Genomic DNA, 18,173 nt, shown 5'->3' on the forward strand with positions numbered 1-18,173 from the left:
ACTCATATCGGATTTTGCGAGATGATATCTGTCGTCTAATTTTTTTTTCTTCCATACAAGTCACTAAATTACGCTACTCTTGCAAAGAGATCGAAATAATTGCTACATTAATAGGCATAACCCCCAATCATTATTAAACCTGGTATAGCGATAGAACAAATCTTATGACTACGTGACCACAGTCCGATTCCCCAGAATGATGGTCAGCACACGTGCACATTGTTATACACGCTTGTATAAGCCAGCTCGAGGTTCCACTTTCAGTATGAGCAGAATGTCCTTTATACTGACATACATGACTGATGAGAGACAGGTTGGTCTTTATATTCACTGCGATAAGCATCTGTGATGCAATGATTATTAATGTAATCCTTATTAATGGTGTCTTGTTAATGTTAACAGCACAATGAAATGGATGCTTATCAAACTGTTGTTGACAAACAATAAAAATTCTAGTCACTTGATCTACGCGGGTTCATTCCTTGTTTGAATAAGAGTTCCATAAATTGCTTTGTTGGGCAATCTCATACACTATTTCGCTTGGCGAGTGCATGACAAATGTTCATGCTTACCTGTGTATGACCAACTGCACTCTCGTAGTGTTAGTTTTATACATATGTATTAGGATTATCTCTTTCTCTGCAGAAGAAAATAAGAGACCAGCTTTTCTACATACACGCTACAGTCATACCCACAGCACGCAAACACACACACACACACACACACACACACACACACACACACACACACACACAAACAGTGGTTACGGTATATATCGAATCATGCTCTTTTCTTCTTAAGTTTCGAGTCTGGATCTTATCGATGAAGAAGACCAAACCAGTCCTTTCATATGGTTTTAAAATAATCATTTTGAATCCAAGTCTTGTATTTCAAAGGATTGCGCTGTTTTTTCTTCTAGTTTACTTCTAGTAAATCATAAGACGTATGATTTTGCGTGAATCGATTAAAAAATTGTTAAAATGACTTTCAAGAGTTGCGATACTGTCCATAGATTACACTCTCTTATTTACTTTCCCCCTTTCTGTTGGAGTTGGCTTTAGAGAGGCACGTGCATTACTTTCATTGCGCAATCCGTATTACTCAAGATACAAGCAGAACGTTTGGGAATTCAACGACTTTAAAACTACTTGTTATTTTAACAAAGATAATGAAAACATTTAAACTTAGATATTAACCGCTACACAATCTGGCTAAAAATGCCATAGTTCTATTACTCTATTAACTGAATTGTCACTAGTCTTTCCCCCATTAAAAATTCATTGAAATCTATTTCCGACAACCTCACTACCGTGAATTCAAATAATTAAACAGATACTCTCTATGCAGCCTTATGCTTTATTCATTGCTTGTATTATGGTTTGTCAGAGTGAAATACCAAAATTAATTGGTTTTCATTTTTAAGTAATATATTTTGTATAATGCTCTCTATTTGTGTTTGATATGAAGCTGTATATTTGTGGTGTTAATGTAATCATCATTGGCCATTGTTGAAATGTTCATTATGATTTAGGCTGTCTGATATAATTATGTTTTACAATGTGATGTATTATAATATAGCCTTATATATAGGCCTACTACTCCGGATGTTTATTTCCATAAACTATTACAAATCAAATCAAATCAAATCAAATCAAATCAAACCATATATGTTTATACGCAGAAAACGATTGAGTATCTGATGCTTACGTGCATTTTGTTTTCCATATTTATATGCTCCCACTGTGTTCCGTAGCCAAGCGAGCAATCAGATGCCTGGGTTGTGATATGGTTTCAGTGATTAACACGTTATCCATAAACAAAGAAATTGAGTTATTTTCCAAGGACATGTCTATACTGTTATGCATAAATGTAACGCATGTTAATGTAACAATCCTGAGAGAAAGGTGAAAAAACAATATAAAAATACAATTAATCAGCTCAAAATAACTCAATATCTATCGAGACACACCGTTGGAAGGCGTATAAAGGGATTAATAACCCAGATTGTCTTATCTATGAAAACGCGGAATATCTAGGACTACATCGTTTCTGCTCTGTGATACGACTTATTAGCAGTAGCATTTTGAAATCAAATGTTTGCGTCAACAATTTTTATTCAATTTGCTTTTACAAACTGAATCATATTTTGAATAGAGAAAATGAAAAATATGCACATGCAAACACAAAAAAGGATTGAGAACTAAACTGAAACAACCAGTTATACATTATATATCTGTTCTAATCGGGCACTTATATAACCGTATTAATCAAATTGTCAGTATCTTTCCAAATGAGAAATTAATTGAAATGAACTTTCGATGAAGTTACACTCGTCCCGTTCATGCGATTGTACGTCATACACCTACTTAAAGGGAAATCCCTCCTCAAATTATATGTTGTGTGAAAACAGAAAATCATGCAGTAAATCAGTGCAAATTTGAAAGGGTGAAACATTGAAAAATTATGATTTGTTAAAGTTTGAAAACAAATTGGAAACTCTTCGTGATATAGGTGTTGAGCAGCTCTCTGTTTGTTTTGTATACAAAATATCAATACCAATTCAATTTTGTCAAATATTTATAAAAAGGCTAACATTTGAATTTGGGTTGCTTCAAAATGTCAGTACAGTTATGACGGTGATGTGAGGACTGCGCAAAATAATGAACTAGAGGCGTTCTTAAGCTCCGAACACCCAGAGAAAGAGAAGAAAATGCTTTCCAACAAAACAAAGAAAGAGAATCCTCCACACGTGAAGGGTTTTATAAACCATCAATAGTATCTTAGCTGCAACCCTTTCCTTAAAGGTATGCTGTTTACTAAAAATGTTCGAGATATCACATTTGATACATACATTGTATGTGTTCGTCAGTTGTACCACAAAACATCCTACGATAACAATCACACAATAAAGCATGAAATAGAAGGAAATACCACTATTTTTCTTAATGTAGATAGTTTAGTCTAGGAACAGTTTTATTATAACTATAGTTCACATTTTGTATATTTAACAATACTTACGATCGATTATACCGATTCAAATTTTTACATTGGTTGTTTCTAAATCTGGCTCACATTTTAGAACAATTTTGAAGCACTAAATTTGGATTTTTTGTTTCATCTTCAAATTGAAAATATTGCCTTTAAGTGAGAGCCATTGAAGGGACGACGTTTTACCTTGAAGTTAATGAATCCATTATATTCATCGCTCCATTTCTGACAGAAACATTTATATGTTAATATTATATATATGCCACCAGCCCAACTCTGTAACCTGTGAGTTCTACCTAGTTGTGTCCTAGGAATTTCTGTTAGAAGACCACTGCGATAATCTCACCACACAACTGAAATCATCATTACTTCCTTATCTGTGAAGAAACCGAAAAATGTACAAATATTTTTATTCTAGCAGTCATTGACATGCATGAGCATATTAATGTTTTTAAACCCTCGAAAGCAATAAGTCTCTTCTGTACATTAAAACGCTTTGAGACTCTGATAGATACCTATGAATATAATAGAGTCCTCCATTTCATCAGACTGTCCTGATTTTATACTGTATATGGACAAATTATTCAGTTATTGTCAATATTTCCATCTCCTGAAAGTCAAGCAAGGTTAATCCCGTTTGTTTGTTAAAACAACAGACTTATCATAGTGTCCAATCAATGCATTACAGTCATAGGCCTACTGATACACTCCTATAAAGATCACTTTGCTGCATCAATAATAGCCTTTTCCAGTTTCGCTCTTCAAATCTGCTTGCCTGAAACGATAGATGTAGTGAAAGTTACAAACCTGAAAGTCTGTTTGTTGAATAATGAGTCCTTCGATTGTTTTATTTAGTTACTATTTCTTGAATCTTCATTCATATTGTGTCTGACGGCTCAATAAATACAAAAAATCATCCTCTACTTCCAAAAAAATCAAAGATTTAAAAAATGCATAAAAGTAATGACCTTGACGAGAAAATTTCCTTATTAGAATATTAGCCATGCTACTCGCATGCTAAAGTAAAAAAAAAAAAAAAAACTATCGTCAGTGATCATGTAATTCCTTGCGCATGACCAGCAGATATTATTTGATTTCAAAGTAAACAATGTCAAGTGAAAACCAATAGCGTTGATCCCTCTATCCATTATTCAATTTAGTTCGCATATGTATAAATGGAGAGAAAAAAAATCACCTATATTTTTCATGTGGTTATGATCTTAAAGATATGTAGAAATGTGGTATTTGTGAAGAGAGAGAGGGAGAGAGAGAGCCTCAAAATAGACGGGAATTCCGTTATGCCGTTAAGTCCTGCGATGCGTTTTATCAGCTATGATAGGTCAGTGAAGTGGGGAAAACTGACAGTGTATCGATGACGTTTTGAGCGAGGTAGAGGCACACGCTTAGATTAACTGTTCCTTCTCTTCTCAGTCAGCAGTTTGTCATTGCGATTGACATGTTTGGATCTCCAGTTTCAGCACTATCATCAGCGATGTTAAGTGTTATGCCTGGCAAACTTCATTTTTACGTCTTTCTGCTACTTCACCTGATGACGGGTGTTAAAGGTATTGTAAAGCCCCCCTTTTTTAATTCTTGTATTCAGGCATTCTTCGCATGTCGGAATATGTGTTTGTGATAGCTTTGAGTGTCAGTAGATACATTTAAGGTCTTCCGTCCACATCTCCCCGTGATGAAATAAGGGAGTCACTTTCTTTTCTTGAGACGTCCGGATAAGATCATGGAAATTGATTATTTCTTTCTGTTTGCAATGATACGTTTGCCCTGATTTGTAGCTTCATCTACGTTTTGCATTTTGTATTTGATTAAGAATGGGAGCTGATTTGCCAGTTAGCCTGTTCACCCAATATAACTTTCTTCTAAAAAGGTAGATTATCTCATTACGTACATTTATACATATACGTACGTACGAAAGAAATTAGATCCAAACAAAACTATGCGGTATAACAGTAATTGAATAAATGATTTCAAAGAGACATTTGATGAAATCGATTTCAAGTAGACATCCTCCGTCAGCGGTTTTGATTATTCAATTCAATTCATGTAAATTTGATTTCGTCAAACAAACAAAAAAAAAATCATAACGCAATAATGTATATACTCTCAATTCGTAGTGTTAAACAAATTGAGAGCAGTAAAAGACATAAAGCATGAGCGATGAATTATATACATAACGCGAAAGCAATGCATGTGTGGCAATCATAGCAAAAAAGTTTAGAGCGAAAGAAAAGTGTGATCTACATAAAAATCATACTATTCCTTTCAGAACAATTCTTTTTTTTTTCTTAGATATTTGAATACCCAATTTTATTGGACATTCATAGTCTGGTGAGATGTGGCAAAATGATAATGAATGACGTAAGCCTTGTAGAGGCTTATTGTCATGAATATATAAGCAATGGAAAGTAACAGTAATCAGGTAATATTTTTGCTACTTTTTTTCGCCGTTCTCTCCTGTGTACGTTTAAATGTGTCTGTCTTCGTCAAATCATGCGCTTTGTACATTCCTTTAAAAGAGCAATACCCTGGTACACTCCAGACGACATCAAAAATATGAGGCTTAGGGTTATACATTTGGGGCTCTCCATAGGAGAAGTCATCAAGAAACAAATATTTACATTCATCAATGACTGCTACTTGCCAACAGCATGATTAACCACCCCCACAAAAAAATGCAACAAAAGAAAATTTGTAAATACAAACGGAGACATTTTGATTAAAACACTATATACCGCGTATTTTGGAAGTAAACTGTCTTTATAGCATAGTCATGACACTTAGACATTGTCATAAAGTTCGTAATAAATGAATTTTATTTTAAGCTACAGTATGAATAAAGAATGACTTCTCGTCTGAATTATGTTCATCTATTAAGTTGCACTTGAGCAGTTCAACCAAAAAAAAGAGAAAACAATATCCATCTATTTTATGCAATAACAAAATACTAAACTATTACATTACTGAATTATTTATACAGTTGTGGTTGAAGATGAAAAGCAATTGCTCTTGCAACTCCACAAGGGGGTTTAATAAAGCTGTTCTTAAAGTTACGAACGACTTTAAAAGAACGACTGGTGATCAGTTCTTATGTGCTATACTTATCAGAATTTCAATAATTCATCACAAGAACTGATCACCAGTTGTTCTTAAGTCTTTCGTAGCTTTAAGAACAGCTTTATGAAACACCCCCAGATTGGAATCAAAGACTTTGAAATTATCATGATTTCGTCCTTACAATACACCAAAATATTTTGATATAGCTTTAAGTCTGCATTTTCCACTTTGGAACATAGTCCTCTTGAAACGGCAACCTGGCTTCGTTTTTTTTTTTCTTTTTTTTCATTTATTTTCATTTCGTTCCAATAAGCCTTTACGATTATTTCAGATGCACGCCTTGTTGTTTTTGTCTTTGTCTTTGCTTCTAATTCGCAAAAGTGTGATATGAGTTGATTTCTTCTGAGAGAGTTAAAAATTAATCATCCTTTGCTGGCCACATGAAATATCAAATCATACCAAAATAATGATACAGAATGCATGCTAGAATATTATGTGATGCGCGTCGTCAATTTTTTTCCAAGAATGTAATGTCTGAATAGACAAGATGATAACAATATGTCGACAAAGAAACAAAACTGTGAATAAAGCTGAGGCCTATACTTTTCATGTTTATGACTCTTCCGTTGACATGGCAACATAATCACGAAATGCCAATGTATTTTCTATTTTTTATTTTTTATTTTTTATTTTTTTTGCTCTCTATTGGAGGTTGGCCTGTACTTACAATACTTGTGACTCTTCCGTTGACATGGCAACACAATCACGAAATGAAAATGCATTTTTTTGGCTCTCCTTGCAGGTGGTGCCTGCCCTAATGGATGGGAAAGCATAGGCACGGGGTGCTACAAGTATGGCCCAAGTATCCACATGAATTATTCCGAAGCCGTGAGAGTCTGTAATGCCATTGGGGGTTATCCTTGGGTGAATAACAACAACGAGGAAGAATCAGTAAAATTGTCAAGTTACGTTACAGCCGGTAGACGTACATTCATCTGGATTGGCTGTACAGACAGAGAGGTCAAAGGAACCTTCAAGTGTGCGGACGGATCGCAGTATCAAGCAGCTGATGGTAATGAGGGGAAAGGCATGTTTGTAGAATTCGAGTGTGCCTTCAGAAGCGGGATCTTTGTATTCAAAGCAAAATCTTACAGTTCCCTTCCACTGTGTAAATTTATCCTCACGCCGGCTCAATGTATGCAAAAGAATTATTTTATATACCTTTTAGCCCCTGTATCATAGCCAAGTATTTATGCGAAGTATGAAAGGAGAGCCATTAAGTGAAATGGATGTTTCAAAAAGTTGGCTTTACATATTACATATTACACCACAATCAAATCAGACATTGTATCTGATTTGTGGGTGAAAATGCGTTAAGCCTGTTCCAGTAGACCAACACCTTTTTTTTTTATAATGAAAGACCTATCATCTTGATAATGGGAAGTGTGTACGGTTGAATATAATATCTGTCAATATATTTCTGACGGGATGCGAATGAGCTGATGAGGGATCATAAATTGTCAATTGACCTTATATTTAGTATTTTCTGTGAAGATTTTCCGTCCTTTTGGAAAACGTGCATTAAATGACAACACCAGATAGAAACCAGCTTCCTATGTCTTCTTTTGACAGTTTTTTTTAATCAATTACTAGTATGTCGAATGTCTAAACATGCACAGCAGACGAGTAGCATTTGGCTAATTTGAGACATTTCATATCTAGATTATAGACGCTGTTCGGGGTGCATGTCTCGAATCCGACATCCACAATTTATACCGCCCGCAAGTCATACAGCCCATCCCAAGCTATACACGAGGCAAATACGGTCCATGAGCTCAAAGTAGGCAAATTAGGCCCATGAGATCGACAGTTTATAAGATAGGCAAACGAAGTTAATGAGTCAGACACTGACTGCGACAAATAATTGGCCTGAAGAGACCAACATTATCAATACTTATTACTCATTATCAATACTTATTACTCAATACTTATTTTCCTTTCTCATAAAGGGGGGGGGGGGGAGGGCGAAATTTGAGCCGCCTTCAGGAGAAAACACCTCAGAGAAAATTGGCCGGGAAGTTTTCATGTATACGCATGATAGAAATCAAACGAAGACATGATTCTTTGAAGGAAATGGATTCCAGCCTTGTTGTCTTCCACTGTAAAGTGCACACACGTGGTTGTTAACTTAAAGATAAGATGTAAACAAAATGCAAATTCAACCAACCGCCAATGTAACTGTATTTTGTTTTATTGCTAATAAAAAGAGCTGCCTTTTTCACTTGCATATTCAAATGTCACACTATTCTTTATACTTTTGTTGGAAATAAGTATAATACTCATGTCCCTTGAATTTTCGTCAGCAAATTTTAAATAAGATGAATTATCACGACCATTGTCATGCTATCCTTCATTGATCATCAAAGCGAACTTTCTGTTCACAAAAAGGGTAAAAAGCAGGCAAAAGGCATAAGGTGAGAAAATATAGGCACAGTCAATCAGTTCATGAAATTATCTGCACATTTTGCCCGTTATACCTTTTCCATTCTCCTTCAGCATGAACAACGAAAAACTAAAACCAAATAGGAAACAAAAATTCGGTTGAACAGCAATAAGTGACAAGGTTCTTTGGTAAAACTTGAAAAGCAAAAAAAACAACAACAACAACAACAAACAAACACACACAAAAAACAACAACAACAACAACAAACAAAATTTGGCAAATATATGTGCTAAACATTGTTAAACAATACCCATTGGCGTGACTGTAACAAATTCTAAACCGACAGACGGTTTCACAGAGCATAGGAAGATAGAAGATTTAACTTCTCATCAGTATCAATAGAAGAAACAATTAAATCAATCAGAAATTAGAAAAATACCAAATCCACTGGTCTGGATGGCATCTCAACCTTCGTTTTAATACTAAGTGATACTGAAATTGCCCCTTCTCTAAAATATCTGATAAATAAATCATTCAATGATGGGAAATTTCCTAACCAGTGGAAATAGGCCAAAATTGTTCCTATCTATAAAAGTGGTGAATATTCTCCGGGAAATTTTAGGCCAATCTCAATATTGTCTTACGTATCGAAGATTTTAGAACGAGTCGTCCTTTCACACAACAATTGCTCGGCCATCTGCGTGAACATACTATCTTATGTCGAGAACAATCTGGCTTTCGGCCGAAGAACTCGACCACTTTTACCCTCATAAGGTCACAGGATGACTGATTACAGGCCATGGATAATCACCAATACACTGGTGAGGTGTCTGTCGACCTTAAGAAGGCATTTGATACTGTGAACCATTTGATTTGAAAAAAAAAAACAAGCAAAAAAAAAACTTCGAAGTGTTGGTATAATAAGCACATGCAATGATTGGTTTCGAAGTTATTTAACTGGCAAGTAATGTACAACCCTTGTAAATTCAGTGTTGCCAAATGATGCAGTATAGTAACTTGTGGTGTGCCGCAGGGTTCACTGTTGGAACCACTTTTATCCATCATATATAAATGACTTAGAAATAATGTTGAATTATTTAATCTGAAGTTATATGCAGACGATGCTGTTCTCTATTTTTCTGATTCATCTGTACCCAACATTGAAATTGCTTTGAATAATGATTTAATGCATTTATTTCACTGGATGAATGCAAATAAACTCAGTGCAAATTGTGACGAAGCCGATATATGCTCGCTAGAGTAAGTGATTTGAATGTTATTTATCCAACACTAGGATTCAACAAGTCAAATACTTGCGAGTTATTTGTGATGAACAGATAAAATGGGATGTACATATTGATACTGGTGGAAAAATATATGGGAGAATGATGTCACCTGGGTAGACTGAGAAGTGTCTTAAAAGAATCTATATGAAAACTAATTCATAATGATGTTGTTTTACAATATTTTGATTATCTGATTTTGGTGATGTTGTTTATGGCTCTGCTTGTAAATTGTATATTGATAGATTACAGAAACTATAAAATAATGCTGGCCGGTTAGATAAAACGGGAATCTCATGTTTCTAACATGGAGATTCACAATGCTTTGAAATGGGACACCTTGGTAGAAAGAAGAAACAAACACCTGATGACATGTATGTTTAGAACACTCCCTGGTATGACCCCAGAATACTTGTCTGAATCTTGCGATTATCTCTCTCACCCTTACTCTTTGCGATTCGGAAACAAACTTAGTTTACCCAAACCCTTTATTGAATTTCTTGAAAGATCGTTTAAATATCGAGCGGCATTTATGTGTAATAACCTACCGTCTATGCTCGATCGGCTACACATATATAAAAAAATATATTTTTCTAAGGATATGTACAAATCCCAGTTGAAATGTATTATTAGTCGTGACGTGTTTGTTTTGTTGTGTTCTGTTCTTTTAATGTTTGTTTAAGTGATGTCATGTGTGGTTGATGTAACCTTTATCTCTGTATAGTATTTTCTTTTCTCGATCTCTTTTCAATTTATTTGTATGTATCATTTTCCTTAACTATGTGCTGTTATTTCTTTGTATATTGTAAACTTGTTTAATTATAATGTAACTGGACCCCATGGAAGACCAGTGCTGCCATGGCGGCACCGCTGAATATGGTCATTCTGACAGCCGTTTTAAACTGTAATTTTGTCTTTAACGGAAATGAATACCTACAAATTGGGTACCTATACCTATGTTAGGCAGAGACATAGAATTGTTACAAAATGCGGAAAGAGAATTAGAAACAAAGAAATAAAGAAAAGAGATAAATACATAGACAGAGAGAGACAGACAATCTACGATGAAAAGAAAATCCGTTGAATGTCAAACTCGTTAACCACAACAAGACTTTCAGCTTTAGTTATATCGTATATAGGATAGCAATGATAACATCTTGCATAAGTTATCAAATTGAGACGAGAAATTCTATAGTCTAGGCTTTCCAGACCAAGGAGCCATCAGAGAAGTAATTCATGAGAAAATGTTTAATCCTTCGGTTGTACAGACAACACGTAACGACACTATCAAAAAAGATGAAAAGGCAACGGTTTATGTATCTGTTCTTCACCTTATACCTGTTTTCTGTGCTTTTGTTTTCATTTTATTAACCTGATGATCCTGGCTATTGTTTTCTATTGTATAGCTCTTTGGAGAGCGCCAGTGTGGAATAATACCACAAATCTGAACTGCGTGGCTACGTCTCCTGGTCAAGCTCAAGCTCAAAAGGGTGTTGGGTGTGACAACCAGTATACCTTCACTCTCTGTGAAAGTAAGTGCAAAAGTGAGAACCTGACACCGGCTGATACACAACACAAGAAGACTTTCCGAATTGTATTCGTCCAATAATTCGCCTCAAAAAAAAAAAAAAACCCGACACAATGATCATATCGTTATAAATGATAACGATAGCAAGAATGATAATTGTAATGATAATCATAATGCAGCAAGTATAAAAACAATAAGAGTTGCTTTTACTTTATTCTACCCCCCCCAAAAAAAAAAAAACAGAAAAAAAAAACTGATCAACAATAATCATGACTGGTAATACCAAGTAAAATGCAAGCTGCAATCTATTTCACATTATAGTCTACTTGGGGTTATTCTGATGTCTGAGGCCATGGGAGTATTTTCTCCCTTTCGGCGCGTCAGAACATGTGTGTGTGTGTGTGTGTGTGTGTGTGTGTGTGTGTGTGTGAGTGTTTGAGACTTTGAAATATCAGAGGGGAATTCAGGACCACTAAAAATTAGCCTCTTAAGGAGGAATAAAATTTAATAAAGGGACGGAGAAAACTTCGGAAAAAAAAAACGTGAATAGAATTGACAAATTTGAAGTTTCACTAATTTTCAAATAACAGATCTGGAAACGGTAATACAGATTTGAAACATGCAAATGAGTGGGTTTATGTCATAGATTTGAAACATGCAAATGAGTGGGTTTATGTCATTGAATCACAACTTCAAACTCAACGATATCTAATCTGTACACACAATCCTGAAAAAAAATTCAGCTTTGTATAAACGCAATTATGATATAAATAAAATGCAAGGACTATGATATCATCACTCGCTTATTTGCATATTAATACCACAAGGGTTTGAAAACTTTTTTTTTTCACAAAAATCAGTAAAACTTCAAAATTTCATAACTTGTCACATTCTTATCCGATGTAAATCAAGTTTTTATCGTTGTGCTAACGAAATGTCACCCTTTCTTTCCGAACGCACTTTGAACTGGTCCGGAGTTCACCGGTCCTTTGATAAATAATGACGGCCGTCCCATGAAGTCGAAACAAAAGTCACTCATGAGTTGCGCACGACCCATTTTAGTTGTTACCTATATAATGACACAAACATCTGATTCTTGTCCGTGCAGTTTGGTCGATTTTGTGTGTGTGTGTGTGTGTGTGTGTGTGTGTGTGTGTCTTCAGAAGCATCAAATACTGCTTGTTTTCTACGTTAGGAGGAAGAGATTGAGAGATTGAAGCAGACAAGGTGCTTATTATAATAATTATCATGGTGTTCTGTGACTGGTCTTGGTTTTGTCTTTGTAAGAATACAATGTATTAGATGGCTATTCTGTTTTGTTTCGTTTTGTTCACAGTTATTAAGAAATAAATATTACGGTTCATTCGAAAAATAAAATAAACTCCATGCACAGTGACAAAATACGGCAGGAAATGGTAGGATATTACGCAATGAAAATTGAATGAAAACATGAACAAAACATGCACTAACAGTGTACAATGTTTGCACCACAGATTTGTAAGCACACACAAACACAATCATAATCTTTGATTTTGTGATGCTGAAAAAGGGCATTTTCTCCTCTTCCGTATGCCCCTCCCTATATCCCCAAACAGCAGTACATGACGTAAAAACAATACTAATATAAGGCTAGCAGAGGCCCCTCTAAGGCAGATGAAAATCGCATAATCATGCGTGTATTGATCTTTCATTTTGAAATGATCTGCGTGTGTCCCTGGTCGGGATAGATCAGCCCCTTCCCACCCTCATATGTGAGTCTCGAGTACTGTACTACGTTGAATAACCTCTAATTGCCCGATCCTCAAAATGAAAATGTATATTATACTCTGTAGTCAAAATAAAGTACAACAACAACAACAAACTTTCTCTATATACCTCAATCCTTTGTTTTATTTCTCTTTTTCATTTTATCTCCAGCTGCCCCACTGCTTCCGAGTCGTATGAGATCCGGATTTTATTCGTTGGTGAAGGACAAGTTCGGTGTACCGCTTAATGATAAATGCTTACGAGGGAGAGTGATGACAACTCGGAAGGTGAAAAGCAAGATTCAGTGCGCAGGATGGTGCGTGGAGAATAAACCCGACTGTTTGTCTTTCAACTTTAAAGAGGGTGTATGCGAGCTGAACAACAGTACGAAAAGCAGTGCGCCTGGGAATTTTAAAAATGACACAGAATGTAGCTATTATGAGCCTGTTTTGTATCAAAAAGACGAATTGTGACTGCGAATGACTCAGTAAAAGCTGCACGAAGTTATCGGTCTTTGGAGTTATTGGCGTCTGCCACTGTAAGAAGACTGAGATTTTGAATCTCTTTATTTGTATTGTTAAGGACAAGTTCACCTCCATAGACATGTGGGTTGAGTGAATGCAGCAATATTAGTAGAACACATCATTGAGAGTTTGAGGAAAAGTTCAGCTCAGTCGATCACGGCAGGATGAAAAGACTACTATTATATAGCTTGTGATGTCACATGTGTACAAAGATATCAAGAAAGAATAAAGAAAAATCGACATATTTTCCCTTTTCTCGCATAATAATAATAATAAATAATAAATATCATTTATAAAGCGCTTATTACGATGTTTCTAAGCGCTGAAGAAAAATTAGGAAAAATAGATTCAATCATGGAACATATAAAGATTGAGATACGATGAAACGCAATACAATATACAAAATACATAAGATAAACATTGTAAGTTATAACGTATAGAACGAACTTAACATATATACAGACTGCATATAATAAATCAATACAAATTACATGGCATGAGAGAACAGATGAGTTTTCAGTGATGATTTGAAGCATAACAAAAGAATACTCGACTGCTATCTTTCAGAAGGTAGGAGAAATAAAATTACCCTTAACATAATGTCCGTAACATTATTTGACGAAATGTGCACTTTATTAAAAAAGTGAAGTTTTGTTAAATTCTCTTTATATTTTCCTAATATCGTTGTACACATGTGACATCATACACTATAGTAGCCTTCTCATCCAGCAGTGACTGTGCAGATACTTTAAAAATTCGTGACTTTTGAACGGATTGTCCAATTTTCCCTAAATTTTCACTGATGTGTTCTACTAGTATTATTGGATTCACTCAATAAACATGTAGGCCTATATGAAGGTGAACTTGTCCTTTAATCGAAGAGAGAAATTCTGCAAATATTCATCTCACAATGTAACCCTTATACTACCTATCAAGACAGTAATACGTCTCGATTGTTTGCACCCTGTTCTGCGACTGACAAACTTTTGCGCAACAATATCACGTCAGGTCATCACGGTCCACAAGCAGATCGGACATATTTTTCCCTGAATTCTATGGCTGGGGACCTTCGGGAGTGAAGCGCACCGTTTGCACAGGAAGAAATTCATTCTATACCGTGACAATTCTTTCGAAGATGTGTATGTGTGTGTGTGTGTGTGTGTGTGTGTGTGTGTGTGTGCGTAAGAGAGAGAGAGAGAGAGACAGAGAGAGAGAGAGAGAGGGGGGGGGGGGAGAGGGAGGGGGAACTTCAAGGATAAAGTGAATCGATAAAGTGAGTCAGAGAGACGGTCAAAAATTTAACATTATCAGAAATTCACTTTGACCGATGAAATACAAGGCATTGTGACCTTCAAAAAGCTCCAAGTCGCCGTAGAACTCGTCGTCACTGACAACTTAATCATAACTGAATATTACACCGCTCTTCGTTCATTGTACGAGATACGACTGCATGGGATCTAGAGGCATATCCTACTACACGTATCTACGCTTGCTAGTATAGGTACGTGTAGCAGAGAAATGAAGAAATTATTTTCCTTTTTAGAAGTAAAGAGTGGCAAAGCTGAATTTCTTGAAATGCATGTATACTATCAAAGTACAAACCATAGCTTTACAATTTTGACGAAAAATTTAGGCAGTTTTTTTAAAAACTAAAACGATTGCCTTGTCAGGCAATCATCCGTGCGGTTTTCTCTTACCGTTACAATAAAACTGTTGTCTTTCAAAATAATTGCAGCTATATCAAAGGTTCACCTTCATAGACAGGTGGGTTGAGTGAATGCAGCAATATTAGTAGAGCACATCATTGAGAGTTTGAGGAAAATCGGCCAATCCGTTCAAAATTTATGAACTTTTGAAGTTTCTGCTCAGTCACGGCTGGATGAGAAGACTACTATAGCTTGTGATGTCTCATGAGTACAACGATACAAAGAAAGAATAAAGAAAATTCAACATATTTTCACTTTTCTCGCATAACAAAAGAACACTTGACTTCTCTCTTTCAGAAGGCAGGGGGAATAATATTACCCTTAACATGTGTCAGGTACAAGTCGAGGAAATGTGCACTTTATTCAAAAAGTAAAATTTTTGCGAAATTCTCTTTTTATTTTCTTTTTATGGTTGTACGCATATGACATCATACACTGTAGTAGTCTTCTCATCCAGCAGCGACTACGCAGATACTTTAAAAATTCGTAACTTTTGAACGGCGGATTGTCCGATTTCCTCAAACTCTCAATAATGTGCTCTACTAATGTTGCTGCTTTCAGTCAACCCATGCACATGTCTATGAAGGTGAACTTTAACCTTGAGTTTGCCGACATATATTCCGTCATAGTTTTTCCTGCATATTTATTCCATCACGTTCATGCCATCCCACAATCGTACATGTGTTTATAATTACTGGTGGCTGAAGATACAAATGACTCGGCTTGTGTAAACGTGTGTAACACGAGTGTAAGTCAATATTTTGTGGACATAATATCATATGCGCAAGTTGATATTCGCGTTAGTCGACAGATTTCGTTCCGTTTCTTGCGTATCGACTTACGCGAGGTTTAATGTTTGCTTTAGGAATTACTTAGTAACAGTTTTGATACAATGTGCCGGGATGCAGTATAAATTCATGATTTCATAATCTGTCTTGAGTAGATTCATATTGAAGAGCATAAGAAGACGTTATGAAAATTGTATGGGCATAACGGTATTTGCTATTAATGGACGATAGAAGTTTGCGATTGCTCATGTTATTTTCATTCCCTCCATTATCATTCTACATGAATAATTATGTTTACGAGATCATCTTCAACTTTTGTAAAATATTTATACGTTTCTTCTGAAAATTTAAAATGAATGAATGAATGAATGGATATACAAATTTCCTTCGTGGTACAACTGTAATACAGCCAAGACGTATATAGAAGTCTATTTTTCCTTATGTGTTGTTATGCGGACGTTGACCGCAAATTAACTGTCTTGTCTGCCTCAAATACACTTGTACATAACCTGTAAAACATATCTAACACATGGATTGTATAGCATAAAAGAATCATACCCCCTCAAAAAAAAATCAAGTAAATTGCACTTCATATTCATTATCTTATAAAATTTCACGTAGACTTGTAAACTATAGATTGTTTGAAATATTTCTGCTGGCTTTCACGCCCCCATAATTTATATGTTGTTACCAAAGAGATAATCTCTTTGGTTGTTACACAGCTCGTATGAATACAGAGTAGTGTAAGATGAGCTTTATGACCAGAGATAGATGAAATCCGCCTATGTTGTTTTCGTGATGAAGTTTGTTGTGTTTGTTATTTTTCTCATTCTGTTCAAAACTAATTCCATTCATTCGTATTCATATAGACAACTGAACATTTACGAATTGCAGCAGTCTTGCATGCGCTCTCATGTAAATCAAAGCGCACACACGAATATAATTTATCTGATAAACACGTATAATGTAAGCACACACACAGAAACACACACACACACACACACACATAAACACCATACATACACGTTGCATGAGTTAATTTGCAACATTAATAAGTGACTGCCATTAAATATGTTTTTACTTTTTTTTTCGTACACTCGTGACGCACCCATCGTCTGCTCAGGCAGAGTTTATATTAACCACCAATCAACGCTTTAACACAATTAAATTTCAATCAATCGTAATAGAATAATAATTTAATGAGTTGTGGGGACTTTGTTACATTCTCACCCTCGTTTATTTCATAATCAAATTTACAAAAGAAAATCTGTCTCGGATCGCAGGAAAAATGCGTAAAACAGATGGCCTGGTAACTTTTATATTTTGTTTCATGTTCCTATGTGCATTCAGGAGCATTTATGGTAGTTGCTAAAAATAATGTGTATGTATATAGACTCAGCGAAGGTACTGTATGTCTATCTGACTGTGTGTTAACGACATGTTTGTGGCCAGGAGTGCATGCACATGTCAAATATTTGTGAAATTGTCTGTTAATTTGATATCGGTCATGCAGAAAACTAAGGGGAGTCATAATCACGTGGTAGTAGAAGCGATAGCTAATTTATAACACCGAACCAACACGCTACACTCATCTGCCTTGATAGGAAAGACACAGACACTACAGCAAGAGAAAGCAGGGCTGGCGGAATAAGTCATACGAAGACATTATGGTCTAATCACTTGGGGGTAACTCACTGTTCTTTTCTCTTTTTTTACCCCGGAAGTGGCACCAACGGTAAAAAAAAAAAACCCACTGCGTTAAGTTGTGTGTGTATGTGTGCGTGTGTCATGTGTGTGCTTGTGTGTACTGTACCTGAGGGCTTATTAGGAGAGCAGGTAAGTTTTGTTTTGTTTTGTTTTTCTGCTTGTCAGCTGGAGAAATCCGGAATTATTAGCAGAAAAATTTGCTTGTCAGCTGAACAAATCGAACGTGCCAGCAGGAGGCAGGATGGAATCTAAAAGAACGTCCATCCCTAAGACAGACCAACGGTATTAAATGCGCCTCGAGTTATATGAAAGATAAAACGTCATGAGTATTGGTTGCCGATATACAACCCAGACTGATTTCGATATAAAAGGCTAATCTAACCCTCCT

Source organism: Diadema antillarum, unplaced genomic scaffold (assembly GCF_040938485.1).
Source record: "Diadema antillarum isolate AM-2024a unplaced genomic scaffold, OU_Dant_1.0 seq00000197_RagTag, whole genome shotgun sequence".
NCBI classification, from domain to species: Eukaryota; Metazoa; Echinodermata; class Echinoidea; order Diadematoida; family Diadematidae; genus Diadema; species Diadema antillarum.